This window comes from Aythya fuligula, chromosome 17 (genome assembly GCF_009819795.1).
Source record: "Aythya fuligula isolate bAytFul2 chromosome 17, bAytFul2.pri, whole genome shotgun sequence".
NCBI classification, from domain to species: domain Eukaryota; kingdom Metazoa; phylum Chordata; class Aves; order Anseriformes; family Anatidae; genus Aythya; species Aythya fuligula.
Genome location: NC_045575.1, coordinates 3,314,625 through 3,327,027, shown reverse-complemented (window position 1 = coordinate 3,327,027; position 12,403 = coordinate 3,314,625). Strand labels below are relative to the sequence as shown.

At 50.7% G+C, this 12,403-nt stretch overlaps 1 protein-coding gene across 5 annotated transcripts in view; it reads left to right on the top strand.

Moving 5' to 3' along the window:
* Positions 1 to 1,279: 1,279 nt before the first annotated feature.
* Positions 1,280 to 12,403, top strand: part of PITPNM2 (phosphatidylinositol transfer protein membrane associated 2) — a 132,701-nt gene continuing 121,577 nt past the window's right edge. For 3 of the 5 annotated variants that reach the window (XM_032199242.1, XM_032199241.1, XM_032199237.1), the window contains exon 1: positions 1,281 to 1,494. The gene's annotated coding sequence lies outside the window, so the exon portion shown is untranslated. Of the gene's footprint in view, positions 1,495 to 3,245; positions 3,264 to 12,403 lie in introns of those variants that run through there. The other 2 variants (XM_032199240.1, XM_032199238.1) reach the window with 2 other exon arrangements.

The following is a 12,403-nucleotide window of genomic DNA, read 5'->3' as shown; positions in this document are numbered from 1 at the left end:
ATCAGACCTGAAGCACTACCAAAAAAAAAAAAAAAAAAAAAAAAGTGGGGCACGTTTGGAAAATATGACTGCACTTGCTGTGCACTCTTCTGGATAATGTCTTTTTAAATTTTTAAATTTTAAGCCCTTTCAAAGTGCTTTGCCTGAACACAACCGTATTGTCTCTTTCCATAGCTGGGGACAAATAAGGCCTAGAGAAGCAGAAACTTCGGCTTCTTCTGAGCAGGACTTTGTCTTCCTCTTGCATTCTCCCATCTGGCACCTCTCAGCTATGTAGACATTCATCACCATTTTGACCCTACTAGGTTTTGCTCAGATCTTCAGCTTTTTTCAGTCTCGGACTGACCTTGCAAGCCCTTCTATCCATAGTTTCTCTGTGATGAGAGTTGCAGGAGTAGTAACGTTTATTGAGATTTAACTCTTTAACTCTTGGAAAATAGTCTCTTATTTGTCCCCTTCTATAGAAAACATTTCTTTAAAAAAAAAAACACGTCTCTGTACCATTGATAACTTTAGTTACGATCTGCCTTCCACTGGGAACTTTATCTCTTAGTAAATAAAAAATTGATTAGAATTTACAGTGGCAATGCAGGTAGTCCTTGCAAAAGAAACTAAGGACAATATGTTGGGCACCCAGGAGCACGGGTAACCTCCAGGGGTGGGACCCGAGATGGAGCAGCCCTGGGAGCAGGTCCTGATGAGATGTGTGCAAGTCCTCGAGGCTGAGACCAAAGCACGAAGCTGACGGCAGCTGAGGCTGATGAGTTCGGAATTACCCAGCGCTGACCAACAGGCTGGTTACTGATAATACCTTACACCTGCAGCAGGGAGAAGCGACGCACCCTTAAAAAAATCAGACGGGTGACAACACCTTCAAAGTTAAACCACCCCCTTTTTGCTGCCGTTTCTCCGAGATTTCCGAACGCCAGACATTGTGAAAACCGTGATTTTTCCCTCCGGCTTTTGAAGGGCCCGATACCCCAGGTGTAACCCCCAGCCCTAAGGGCCGCGTTCCTTGGTGTCCCCCCCCCCAAGCCCCGGCGGCTCGGGGCTCCCCGCGGCCGGCAGGCGGCGCCCCCCCCCCAGCCGCCCGGCGTGCGGGAGCTCCGGCCCGCCGAAGGAAGTGGCGGCTCCCCGCGGCGGGTGGGCACGGCTGGGGCCGGGGAGAAGAAGAAGCAAACCGTGCGGCAGGAGCAAGGGTGCAGGGGCTGGGGGGGGGGGGGCTGAGGCTTTTCGCCTTTTTTCCCCGCCCCGCAGCACCGAGCCCGCCCGCCTCTCTTCCCCCCCTCGCCAGCTCCACGGCGGGTGAGGGAAGGAGCAGAGCCGAGCCAGAAGCCGCTGCCGCCGCTGTCGCTGCTGCTTGCTCCCGGCCCACCCTCGCCGTGTGTGTGTGTGTTGGGGGGGGATTATGCCAGCGGAGCTCCGGCATGTCGGCACGCAGAGACTCGTAGGCAGCCGCCGAGCCGCAGCGAGAACCGCGGCCGGGAGCAGCCGGTGCGTGAGGGACCGGGGTGGGGGCACCGGCACCTGGCGGGCAGCGGGGCCGTGCCTCGCTGCGGGAGGGGGGGGTGGAAGAGAAGGGAGGGTGAGGAGGGAAAAGGCCGGGCCCCAAGGGGGTGGCTGCAGCCTCTTCCCCCCCAGCAGGGGCTGGGGTGGCTGGGTTGGGTTCGGCTCCTCCCCGGGGCCTCGGTGGGGCTGAGGCAGCCGGTGGAGGAACGGCCCCTGCGGGCCGCGGGGTGCCCGGCCGGGGGCTCCCGGGGGTGCCGCGGGGTCTCGGGGACGGGGATGGGCAGGGGTGGGCCGCCTCGGTCGCCTCCTGCGGTCAGGGGGGTGCTTGGGTGGGGAAAGTTTCCCCAATATTGGGATAAAGGAGAGGGGAGGGATGCGCCTGGCGCTGCAGCCATAGCAGCGCTGTGCCTCGGCTGGCGGTTGTTTCACGTGAAATTGATAAGCGAGCGCAACCTTGCTTGGACGCGGTCTCTGGCACATCAGGGCGGTTGGGTTGTGCCCCAGCCTTCCCCTCAGTGCTGGAGCCTCCCTTCTCCTCAGCCCCCGGCCACCATCCCCCTGCCACGTTCAGCTGAGGGGCACCCTCAGCGCGGTGGCACGAAGCCGTGCTGGGTGTCAGGGCAGCCCTCAAGCACGCCAGGCACGAGGCCACAGCACGCCCCGTGAGGTGCTTCGCTCTGGCCATGGCCCTCCTCATCCTGGCTTCCCAATTAGCACTTCACCTGGGCTTGAATCTACCTGAATTTAGTTACCAGGTATCGTGGGGTAGGGGCAGGGTGGTGGCAGCCCCACAACCTCCCAGTTTTGCCATGAGGGGAGGGTGAAGGCGCTGCCCAGGCCGGCCTCTGCCTGTGGGGTTTGCCTCAGGAGAGCAGGGGCCAGACCTGCAGCAGCCGTGCAGGAGGAACACCTCTGAGGTAGAGCCCGCAAAAATCCTCATGGGTTTTTGGGCCTTAGGCACCCCCGGTGGTCAGTGAACTGCTGGGGACATCGGGCAGGCTCCTGAGGCGGTGTCTGCACCGGAGAGGGTGGGAGGGAGAGGTTTTCCCCTCGGAACAAGCAGTGGTGCTGTTCTGTAGCCAGATGATGGGCTGCAAGAAGGGAGCTCTCTGCTGGGAGGCTGCAGGGCCTGGCGGTCCCTTGGTGCCTCTCCACCTGATAAAAAGGGCTCAACCTGACAAAAAGGGCCCAGTGTTGGCGCCCCTCAACAACCCTGGGCTTGGTTCTGGAGCATTCGTTGCTGCCCCGTGCCAGCAGACTACAGCATGAGCAGTTCTCGCTCCCTGCCCAGCTGCAGGAGGGTTAATGTCACTTCCTTCACCTCCCCAACCCCTCTTGCTTCACTGAAGAAGCAGAAGCACAGAGGAGCGTGCCGAGGTGCGTGCTGGGCTGCAGCATCGCGAGCAGAGCCAGGAGCGAGGAGAGGAGCCCATCTCCTGGTGCAGAGCAGTGCCCTGTGCAGTCAGCCACGCAACGCAGTCCGATCAACGCTTTAGGTTGAAACGCTGTGGTTGAGACAAAGTTTATTCAAATTGTGCATTTAAAAAGAAAAACCACACAAAAACAACTTCTTCCTCTGCTAATAACCGCTCTGAAGTAAGAACTTCCATCTTCTGTGTGCTCTGGGAAGCAGCAAAGTAGATAATGTGGTGCCAAAAAACATCTTAAGTCTTTTGAAGACATAATCTGCAAATGCTTGGCTCTGCACGGGACAGGAGTTCAGTAGGACAGTGGTCACAGCTCAGCTTTCACAGGTATTGTGACTTAAATGGGCAGTGGTTTGGTCTCTTGTTGAAACATACGTGGTTTGTAGGGCTCCTTTTGGCGTACTGATTCCCTCCCCATGCCTTGTCTTTTTGCTTGCGCTGTATTTTTATCGTGTAGTTTATTTTTGTCGTGACTGTGTTGTGCCCCCGAGTAACACAAGAAGTCTGCCTGTGTTACAGAGTTCAGCGCTGGCTTCTGAGTGATTTTTTCCACTGTTGAGTAGGAGGCTGGTGTTTGTAGGACAGCCTTTCCTGTCCTTTGCAGACCTCGTGCCTGAGACGTTCGAGAGAGGGCTGCGTAGCTGCCTATTCTGACAGGTCACCAGCTCCTCAGCTTGGCCCTGGGCTGCTCGGTACCTGAAACGCCTCCCTGGGATACACAAAATTAGGAATGACCAAGCATGAAAGCGTGGTTGCAGACTTGTCTTAGCTTGCTGTTTTTCACAGGAATGCTGCTTTGTCGTCCTTGCGATATGTTCTGCTTGTGGCAGCATCTCCGAGAGGGATGGGAAATGAGCAAGGGCTGAAAACGCCGCTTGTTGTGCTTCTTGCTTTTGATAGAGCAGGCTTCTGGTAGGCTGTTAGATTTCATTAATCATATTTAAGTTTCTGTCACTAACTTTTAATTAAAAGCATGGTTGATACCACTTTAATGAATGTACGGATGTTAGCCATCTTCATGCATAAAAACGCGTTTTAATTCCCTTACTATTCCCTTTATGGCCCTTAGATGCTTTTGTTGCCATTTAAACAGCATACAGTAGCAGCTGTTTATCTTCTTAATATAACTTTTTCTTGCATCTGTGTTCAGGAAACAGTAATGGTTTGAGTAAACAAATTTCTGGTATCCTTTAACAATATTTTTAAGTAACTTGGCAGAAAGGGTCAAAAGTGATGTCTAAATAGTGAACTCCGAGGCTCTTGCTGACAGTAGCCTGAAATAACTCTGCTAAAATCATTAGTTGTTCCTCGTGCTTACATGAGGTGGTGAGGAAAGCAAGAAGCCCTCGGTGCAGGACTTTTGCTTCTGGTGAGCTCAACCAGGAACTTTCCCCCAGATTAGAACTTTTTATTAAAATATCCTTTCTATTTCGGGCTCGCTTCTGATGGTGCATTTCGATGCACTTGCTGCTTGTTGTGCATCTAACAGCCCAAGCGTTTATTGTGATTTACCATCTGGCACGTGGGAGTTTTATCTAACTTCTCATTTTAGTTGACAGCAACCAGTTTGGAAAGACCTTGTCCTGATTTTTTTTTTATTAAAAAAAAAAAAAAAAGAAAAATTCTCAAAACTTATAACTGACAGTGGTGCTGAGGGGTTTTGAATTTAGGTAAATAGTCTCTCTTTATTTTTATTTTTATTTTTATTTTTTTTAATTCAAATTTGTTACTGCTTCTGCAAGTCGGCCACAGAGCATCACATCCCTTGAGGAAGGTAATATAAAGAAGGTGCCTTCCATCGGTCCAAGCCAGCATTAATCTCCCCCTTACACCCAAATAAAAATCCTGCCATTTGGTTTTGTTCTTGGCAGCCTGACTGCAAAGCTGCAGAAAATGGCAAACGAAAGCTGCTGCTGACTCCTGGATGTCACTTGACTCGTGCCATTCTTGCTTATTCATGATAGCAACCAGTTCTAGGACCGGCACAATCCATTGAGAAACAATTTTTGGCAGAGTTTTTCTTCAGGCTACTTCTATGAAAAACATGCCTCGCTTTGAGAAGGGAGGAGGAATGAACATCGATTTCCTTATTTCTTAGATTTTAATTTTCGTAGAAACAAAAAGCAATGTAAGAAAACCACGGTTTTCTTAACAGTCAATTTCTCTAAATGGTGAAGATATCTTCTAATTTAATTTTAAAGCTGGCTGATATAGATACGATGCAATTAGTGTTTCTGTGTATCCCCAAATTAGTGAGATATGTCTAAATTTAATTTTGAGCCCGAGAGCATCTTATATTCAACACTATTCTGTAGAATCCAGAGCGGATGGAAATGGAGTAATTGGAGGGTGAGGGGCGAGGAAGGGAATAAATAAAACACTTTATTTATTTTTAACTTTGTTTCCTGGATGTTGGAGGAAATCCACACACCACAACATTGTGCTGGGGCTGCGGAGTCTGAGCGTGAGCTCAGCCACGACCTGAAAGGGAATGTGGCTTCTCTCTTGGTAGCGTCTGTGCCAGGAGTTCTGCGAAACTTTAAGTGGACAAAATAGGAACGTGTAAATATCATTTGTTAACGTAGGAACAGCAAAGCAATTTAGCACTGAGCTAACTCAGATCCTGTCACGTCGGGGAGTTTCGGTCAGCGCAGAGCCAAGTCGGTACAGGGCTCCTGAAGGCGCGCGTGGTCGCGTGTTTTCTGCACGTGAGGGGTTTTACGGGTGTAACTGTGAACAGATGTTCTTAAATTAACAAATAATAAGAGGAAAGTGCTTATTTTTAATTTTAAATTGAAAGAAGAGCAGAAGGAGATGCAGTCAGCATCCCCCGGAGCCCCCAGCACCTCGGTGCTGGCTCTGCAGCGAAGAATTCAGGAGCTGCACCGCGGCGTCTCTTCCCGAGCGGTCCAGCAGCGTCTCCACGTGTGGGCTTCTGGGGTTGGTGGCAAGGCTGCTGAAGGCTACAGCCCAACTGGGCACACTGGGGCTGAACGTGAGCACTCTGGGGATGGGGTCAGGGCTGCCGTGGGGCAGCACGCTGCCTGCAGCCGTGCCGCAGAGGCTGGGAGGAAGGCGAACGCCTCGGCTGATGCAGAGGCTGGGCAGAGCGGAGCTGTCAGGGCAGCAGCGTGGGCGGCCGAGCAGCCAGTGTAACCCTTTGTGGCTGCTCTAAAGCTTCCCCCAGCCCAGTCAGCGCCTGTGGACTGCATGGGAGATTTTTCGCCAGGTTTTTTAAGCATTTTTAAGCAGCCTCCAGGAGATCTTGCTCAGGTAGATCTGAAGGGCTTACAGCATCCTGAAATCCGCATCCTCGTGGACCTCAATGTTTGTCACAAAAAAAAAAAATAAATCTCAGTGCTGAATGCTTTGGGTAAGGAGGGCTTTGTGTGGGATTTTGTCCTGTCTCGGTTGTGTTGGCCAGCTGAGTGCAGTGAACAGGACCTTACAGCTCCCCTCCACAGCAAAGCGGATGAGCTGAGGATACAGAGCCTGCCTCAGCACCACGAGGGAAAGGGATTTGCCTCGTCCTGTCTGTGCCTTCACGTGGCTTGGGTTTGTGGGGGGCTTCCTCCTCGGGCTTCTTTGCCACTTGGCACAGCCTGGCTAGGGCATGGGCAAGCCAGCAGCGAGAGGGGGCATGGTGTCAGCTGGGCAGGCGGCGTTATTGCTCCTGTGGGCTATCAGGAAAGGGAGCAGCGAGCGATCAGCTGCGAGTTTCCTGGTCCATCCTCGTGGCAGCGGCTCCTGTGACGGCCCGGGACGCGAGCCGTGATTTGTTTGGATCTCTGCTTACGTAAGGAGCACTGAGCCCGGGACACCAATTCAGGCGTATTAGCTGCCTTAACCCGCGGAGCAATGACCTGGAGGCGTTCCTTGTTAACAGGGCAATAACTAATTTGGAAGGCAGGAACCTGTAATCACATCGGCACGTCAAGTGCCCGGGCATATCTTGGTGGTTTGGGGTGAGGCCCTGTTATCTGCAGCTCCAGCGGAGTTTGCTGTTCGCACGACTGTTAACCTGGCTGCGTGGTGGGGCTGTAATTCCATTAGGTGCTTTAAAAGGCTGTGGAAGGATTCAGGCTCTTACAGCACAGCTGTGGTAAGCTGTAGTTCGGTTTCTCCTGTGTGTCTGATCCAGGTTGGCCACAACAGATCTGCGGCAGGGCTCGGTGATTGCCCCTGGGGCTCCTGCAGCTGATTTGGGCCGGAGTCAGAGCAGTGGCGGCACCGGGAACCCCGAAGGGCCCTGGCTTCTCCGTGCAGGTAGTGACTGTCAGGCACCAGCTGCCTGCAGAGAGCAACCAAGGGTTTTGCTTGTGTGTTTGTACGTGGGCATGGCTGTAAGTATGCTTTACGTATGCCCAGTGCAGGGGGTATAACTTCACTTGGGACTGTAATTTGGTTTTAGATCGGTACTGTAACAGAGGTAACCTCCTCAAGGTAGAAACACCACAGAATCACTTTGTGTGGGTGGTTTACCTACGTTAGCGCTACTTTTCTTTCTTTTTTTTTTTTTTTTTAAGAAGGAAATAGGCATTTTATATTTATCATATCCGATGAAATGGAAATCTAAATATTTACTTTTTTTTTTTTTTTTTTTTTCTTTTCTGAATCCGAGGTTGAGAACCAATTGTAGGCGTTCCCAAGCTGTTAGTCAACCTACTGCGCTGAGTAGGTTGGTTCGCTTCGGGTGCTGGGGAGATGCAGCCTCGTGGTTGTGTCCCTCGCTTCTCCTCAGCCTCTGCAGCTGGAAATACTTCCCTCTGTGGGCTTGGCGACCTGGCGTTACGTTCGGAGGGTGTTCTAGCCTAAACATGCCGAAAGCTAACCATGTGTTACCTCCAGCAGCACGCGGTTAACTGCAAACTGTGAAACTGGAGGGGGAGTTCAGGACGTGAGGATGTAAATAACTGGGAGATATTTGGTGGGAAGGAACAGAAGGGGGAGGAAGGCCTCGCGCTAGCTTTTTCTCTGTCAACCTTATCTTCTTTATAGCGCTCCCCGTGCTTGACTTCCCGGGCTTTTTACAAGCAAAGATGGAAGGTGGCTTCTGTCCTGAGCAAGGATAACCAGCAGCAGGCATGGGAGATGCTGCAGGGCACGATTTGGGAGAAGGGGCAGTAAAAATCCCAGTGGCTCTGCCTCCAGGCGTGGTCCAGCACCCAGTGGTGTGAGCCAAGTGGACCCCGCTTCCAGGTGGGCTCGTATTTTTTGGGTAGGGCTGGCACGGTGCTTTGAGGCCCGTTGTGCAACTCCACCAAAGCAGAGTGATGGAAAATGAGAAGAGCAAACAGCTCGTTTGTTTTCCCTCTCTCCATTGTTTTTAAGCATCGTTTATCCAGGCTCTTGGGACCCGTTGTTTGTCTAACCTGTATCTGGATTGTAAAACTGTTTCAGGTTTTAACTTCAACAGATGGTAAACGTCCTTCAGTGAATATCCTTAAAAACGCATTCAGCGTGGACACAATGTGTCCTCTGTTTTGGGACTACAAAACCACTTTTAATGCTGCGTTTTGTTTACATTTAATTCCTATAAATAGGCATTTCAGTAGGGCACCTTTATCTGGCACACTATTGCTGTTGGAAGGAAGTAAATAGGGTCAACCTACTTGAAGTATAGCCTTTTAGGACAGCTTCTGCATGTTGGCTTCCCAGTTTGAAGGCTTCACTTTGGTCAGAAGAGCCGAGATGGTTGGTCTAGGTGATCTTGGAGGTCTCTTCCAACCTAAACGATTCTGTGACTTGCCTTGCTGAGGGTGTGCACTTTGGTATTTGAGGCTCTGCTTGGAAATTCTAGTACTGGAAATGCAGCATCGCTGTGTCGGGGCGAGGATGGCAGGGGGAAGACCCTGGGTAGCAAAGTTCATCAGTTAGTGTCTCATTAACTGGCTGCTCACAGCAGCATTTTTGCAAAGCCATACGGCAAACTGCTCCCCACGTTTCATGGGTGCTTTTCCTTCTGTGCCTGGCTTTCAGTGGCCCTCGTTAGGTCAAGTGCCAGATCTGCTGCATTGTAGATGTACAATCCCCTGAGCTGTGTAGGAGAAAGCCTTCTCCTGCCCAGTCCTTCACACGAGTGCCCTGCCAGGAAAAAGACCTTGCCCTGGAGGAGAGGTTTTGTTGCCTGACTGAGCACCGGCGTTAGCAGAGGTAGGAAAGTTGGAGCAATTTTTTCCCTGCTCTCTCTTACGTTGCCTGTACTTCGTTTTGCTGGCAGAATTTGTGTTTTATTCCTTGTTGGTAAAGTAGAACTGAAGAAGAGAGAAGAATGTTTTATCTTAAACATCATTATCAAAATCATCAGCTGAACGGTACTGAGAGACTATTCCTATTCCTGGTTTAAGGCAGAGTATAATTTGACTTTTAGATCTCTGTTTTTCCTAAATCAAGTGTATGGCACCAGCAGCTCAGAGAGTCTCCTCCTGATTATAAACAGGCTTGGAGCCATCAAAAAAAAGCCTTGAAATCAGCTCAACAACTGTTTGAGAACCGTCTTCTTAATATTCCTCCCCAGCCCTCTGCAGAGGCCTCCTGCAGCAAATGTGTAGATGTCAGTCGTTCCCGTGCGTTTCATTTAGCTCCCTGCTAAACTTTCCAGGAGATTGTATGCAGATGAGCTTCTCAAAGCTTTTTTTTTTTTTTTTAAATATATTTGGAAAGCTGGGACCAGCGAGGCAGGAGCCAGCACAGCACAAGCAGCGTTGTGGCTGGGGCTTGGTGCAGCATGTGGCCACATTGCTCAGAGCACCTCTGTTCCCGTGTTTCCTCCTTTTTGCTTTTGTCTGGGTTTTCCTGAGGTTAAATTCCTATTTCTCGTTGCAGTTTCTTGCATGTAGCCCAGGTCTGTGTGTCTGGACGTGGGGCAATGGGCAGCCTGCTGCAGCTGGGGATCATTTGGTGGGTCTGGGTGCGCAGACCCCAGCCCGGGAAGGTGAGGAAGGCTCCTGGGTGCTCGTCAAGGCTTCGTCCTTGCAGCCTGCGTGGCAGCAGCTGGCCTGAGCCTCCTGGCTTGGACAACTCGAGCAGTTCCTAAAGGTGGTGTAAGCACAGCCACGTGCTCCAGAGCCCAGGGGCTCGGCACTGCAGCTATCAGAAGGTTTTCCATCTGGAGGTGGAAAAAACAAACCTTCCAGGGCTGCTTTATCTCGAGGCTGGCAAAGAGTGCAGAATGAGTGACATATTTCCATTTGACTCATCTGTTGTCAAAGTGGCGACACCCTTGAGTCACATTAAAAATGAGACCTTGGAGCTGAATTGACATCTCGCTCCCATAGGCTCGGAGCAGGTGTCTGCGGGCTTTTTGGTTTTGTTCTTAGGAGAATTCTTTCCTCCCTTAAGATGTGATGAAATGGATCAATGCCACCGCTAATATTTCGGGTTAAAAATGACAGGAGAGCCTGGTTCAGGTGCAACGCTGGACATCAGCTCCGAAGATATTCAGATAACCTGCTTTATAACTGCTTAAAGCCCTGAAAAAAAAAAAAAGAGTGCCCAGTAGCCAGATGGTTGGAAAAGAACACCCCACGATCAATGAGGCAATATGTAAATATTTTCAATCATTACCACAGTACTGCTGTGTTGACATTGAAATTCAAAGTGCTATTCCATGGGACTCCTCATTGATCAGCAGATGAGCTCTGATAAAGAGGAGGATAAAAGCACAATACTGAGAATTATTATGGATTGGGGCTTTCGTTGACAAGGACAGGCTTCCACCAAGGTCTATGAAATGGATTTTGAACCCTCTCTAAGCCTGTTACTGAGACACAATGTTTCTTCCCTGCCTGTCAAGTATGGATTAAATGGTGTATTATTGCTTGAGCCGTTTTATTTAAGGTGAAATGCTGCATAGTTGACTAATTTCTTTGTTAATTGCCACGTTTATATGGGAAGGGGCAAGGTGGAAGCTGATGCAGAGGTCTCTGCTTGAAATCCAGGCAGTAGAAATGACTGGAAGGTAACATAATGCATGGGGTTGGATTGAAATAGTTGTGGGGGGAAGAAAGGTTCTCCTAAAGCAGGCTGTAGAGACCCTGTCTGGCTGATTCACTAAGAAATCTTTACGGGATGGTAGCGATCTCATGCATAACACATCAGGTGTGTTCAGCAGCCGCAGGTGCTGAGCCCACCACGAGGCTTTTTTTATTCCCTCCACTTCTGGGTTTTCACTCATGGAAAAAATCACCTGGGTTATACCCCTCTCAGAGGGGAGTCGGGAGCTGGGCTGTAAATAAATGCTCGTAGAAGCAGATTTTAAGGTCTGAATGCGTGAGGACCCACCTCAGAGCAATGCCATGCCCACGTGCTGCAGATGCTGGTGTCTGTGGTTCCTGGGATCCTGCCTTGGAGGCAGAAGCTCAGCACCCGTCTGGGGAGCTGAGAGGTGTCCTGGGGGATTTGGGGAGCAGGTTTTGGTTTGTTGTGATACACCCGAACCCTTTCCATCGTACTGGGTGATGGAGAGTGGAGCTGCATACTTATATTTGATGCATTTTCTTGGAGGAGGGTGGGGGTTTTGCAGCTGAAAAGCTTTTTACAGCTATAGGGACATCCAGAGGCCAGGGCATTTCTGGAAACCTTTTTGCTTTCTCTCCCTCCCCTTGGGGCTGGGTGCTGGCAGCGAGGCCAGGACCCAGTGCTCCTTGGGGTGCTTTGGAGGGGGCAGGTGCTGCAGGCATCAGGTGGGAAGAGTTATCTGGGTGCCTTTCGGAGCTGCTCATATTTTCTAGTTAACTGCTGTGTTTGTCTTGCTTGTTCATTAATTTCCTCTGTTTCCTGGCACATCCTGGAGCCTTTTCATGTGATTACAGAGTTATTCAGAATTCTGATATTATTTCTCCCTGCTTTGTTGCTTTTTAGTTGCTCATTTATATCCCCTTATTGTTTTAGGGTGACTAACTGGTGGGTGAGAATGGAAAACGCCTTCACTGAGGATGAGGGACTCCTCTGACTCTCCCATGGTCTGAAACTGGTGCTTGCTAGCTGGGAGCAGGCAGGGTTTGAGCACAGCTGACACTTTTTAGGGCTAAGTATTCAGAAATGCAGATATACAGAGGCAGTGGGCTGAGCTCAAGCAGCTGCAGGGTTTGCTAGGAGCAGTTTTGAGCCTGGGTGTTTCCCAGGGCAAGAGCTGCTGCACACGTGGATGTGGCTGCATTATGCAGGTCTCTGCTCTTGGGCAGATGCTTGGGCTGCTCTGGGGTTGTCACCAAGTGTGTTTGTCCACCAGTATGAAGTGTTTCAGTGGTGTCAGTGACTGTGCCTCTTAGGAGCAGGACTGATAACTGGAGTGCAACGCTTTGGTTAAGCAGGCAAGCCTTCAGAAGCCAGGAGAAAGTATCTCGCAATTAATCGTCCTCGTTGGAAAGGCAGGTGCCAGTTCTACTGGTGTAATGCAGCGTTTTTGACATCTGTGCTAAAAATGAGCTGCTTGCCACCTGCTGGGTGGCTCCTCATCCTCCTCG